General features: G+C 40.4%; 1 pseudogene; it reads right to left on the bottom strand.

The window, feature by feature from the left end:
- Window positions 1–1,125: 1,125 nt before the first annotated feature.
- Window positions 1,126–2,530, bottom strand: LOC134202804 (probable cytochrome P450 4d20; annotated as a pseudogene).
- Between the last annotated feature and the right edge of the window lie 304 nt (window positions 2,531–2,834).

The raw sequence follows: 2,834 nt of genomic DNA on the forward strand, positions 1-2,834 counted from the left end.
GCTCATATGTAAACGGACCATTATCCATGCATTTGGGGTTGGTTAGGATTTGCTGGGCCATGTCAAGGTCACTTGTGCCGAACAACATTCTCTGTCCAAAATAAAACCGAAACAGTTTATCGCTTCTGTCGAACATGTTCTTCAAATTGTAAAATTTAACAGTATCGTCCTTTCCGACAAACAGCAGACCATTTCCAACTAAGGGTACCATGGTTCAGCCACCGAAATGTTTTCCGCCAAACCTCTCCTCTTCTGAACCAGGGACCAAACACTAGCGAGGCACAGAACTGCACCGATAGCTAAAATTGTGAACAACATTCCAAAGAAATTGCACCTTCCGGATTAACTGTCGCACTACGACTGATCTAGGTGTAGAATCTAGCTGATATATGAATTATTTTGTCATGCACAATAGATTAAACCCTTATAGCCCATTCAGATTACGCCATTTATTATAATAATTATCGTGTTGAATATGAGAAAGCAAATTGAATATATGGATATTGGTACAAGTTACTCTTTATCGTGATATTTATTACCATAAATGGCGTAATCTGAATAGGCTATAATTATATATCCAATACGATTATGAACTTGATCAAACAGCAAAAATTTCTATCTTCTAGGGCGGTTCTAAAAGCTTTTTTCGATTTTTTTCCATATATTACTTTGAAGTTAAATATCATGTATGTTTCTCATGTCTATCCAACGCTGTCTAGGCGCAATTATTATTATGTCATCGCCTTATTAGTTGAAGCTGATGTCCGCCTTGTATCCTCAAAAGTGCGTCGAACCGGAAACGTATGTTCTCTCTTCGCGCATGCTCGTAATAAACCGGAAGTTTTCACCAAATACACCATCATAATTCGCATGCTAAGCATTGCGTAACGAGCGCCTACAAGACGGAATAAGCGAAACTAGTTTTCAATTTCCCATAATTAGTTTTGGTCGATTTGTATTCACCCACCTAAACAATCCTGACGTCCTCCACTGAACGGTAGAAAAGCATAACGATGCCTTTTTCAGCTCGATCCTCACTAAATCTCTCCGGGTTGAAAAGATTCGCATCTGGTCCCCAAACATCCACTCGCCTGTGCATGCTAAAGATATTGACTGCAAATTTACAACCCTTCGGAAAACAAAATCATCGATGATCACATCGGCAGAGTTTTCCCGCATTACTATCCACGCGGCAGGATACAGCCGTAAACACTCTTTCAGTACCATATCTAAGTACGGGAGGCTCGCAAGGCGTTCCATGGTAATCAACGGGTCCGAATCAGGAAACATCTCAATGATTTCTTTGTGCAATCTTTCCTGATGTTCGGGATGCATGGCCAGCTGGAGGCATGTGAAGGAAACTGCATTGGCCGTTGTATCAGTTCCCGCGGCGATGATTGTATAGATATTGTGAAGGATTTCCAACTTTTCGAATTTTCTTCGCTTGTTGTTGAACAGTTGATGTACCAAGATACGAGGTTTTTCACTAGCATCACTTTCGTCATCTTCGTCACATGGTGAAAATCGTTTCTCTGCACTCTCGTATATCTGAAATAAATTCATTTATTAATTTATTTTAAAACTGATATTCACATGTACAGCAATAGTAATAGGCAGTGATTTATAACCTTCATTGCGTAACATTCCATCTTGTTACGAAGAGCTCGTTCCTCGCGATAATCCTTTGTCCACTGATAAATTGTGTCCAGCTGCAGATGTACGTTGAGCATTCTCCTAGAAGCTACATAGAACACTCTAAACAATTTGTTTATAAAATTTCAACCTTATTTCAATCATTTCTCCAACATTACCTTTCCATATTATGGGCAAATCCGTCTGGATCGTCGAACTGGTTTATATCGAAATCAAGCGTAGACGCACAAATCAACTCTACAGCCAAACGAGAGGCATAATCCATAAAATTGATTGTCTTACCATCTGGAATAAGTTTGAGTCTTTCGACCATAGCCTTATTGATCCTGCAAAATGTGGGGATGTATTCTTGAAGCACTTTACATTAGAAGTAGGATTTAACGCCTTTCGCTGACTTCTCCATATGGTAGCTAGAACAGAGATAATCAATCACTTGCTCAAATTTAATGTAAAATACTAACTCTTAGCCGCAAATACTCCACAATCTGCCAGGAAATAGTCGTAAACGTATGGCTTATCCATGCAGTCAGGGTCACTCAAAATTTGTTGCGCCGTACTGGGATCATTGGTGCCGAACACCGTTTTGGGACCCAAATAAAACCGAAACAATTTCTCCTTTCCGTCAAACATTTTCTGCATATTGCAAAACCGTTGAACATCATCCTTACCGATGAATAGCGACCCATTACCCAACAAGGGCCAGTATGGTCTAACCCACGGGATGTGTCGAGCGAAGTTACTTCTCCATTTGTGAAACCATCGTATTGCTACAATAACAAAAGCAACAACTAGTAGCACGCTGGATAACCACATTCTGTGATCGTAACTAGTTTCTTGATTAGTCGTTCCACTGCGACTGAGCTTAGTGAAGGAGCGCAATTTATACGCTTTAATTATGTTTTATTGGCGACGGGGCGTCAAGGAGCGCGCCTGGCACGTGTCATGACGATTGATGCCACGGAGGCATCAATAAAGCCAGAGGGTAACTGTATTACTGTATTAACGGTAGCTGCGGCTGAAGATCACAGATTGAATGCTAATGGATGGTGATGATGTTACTCATGGAATAGTGAAACTTCTCAGGCACAACTGCGACTTGAGAAATTAAGGTCGAACCAAAAGGCCAATTAAGAAAGCCCAGGAGAAAATTACAACAGCCGAATTTATTCAGTAAAAATCAA

This window comes from Armigeres subalbatus, unplaced genomic scaffold (assembly GCF_024139115.2).
Source record: "Armigeres subalbatus isolate Guangzhou_Male unplaced genomic scaffold, GZ_Asu_2 Contig1423, whole genome shotgun sequence".
NCBI lineage: Eukaryota > Metazoa > Arthropoda > Insecta > Diptera > Culicidae > Armigeres > Armigeres subalbatus.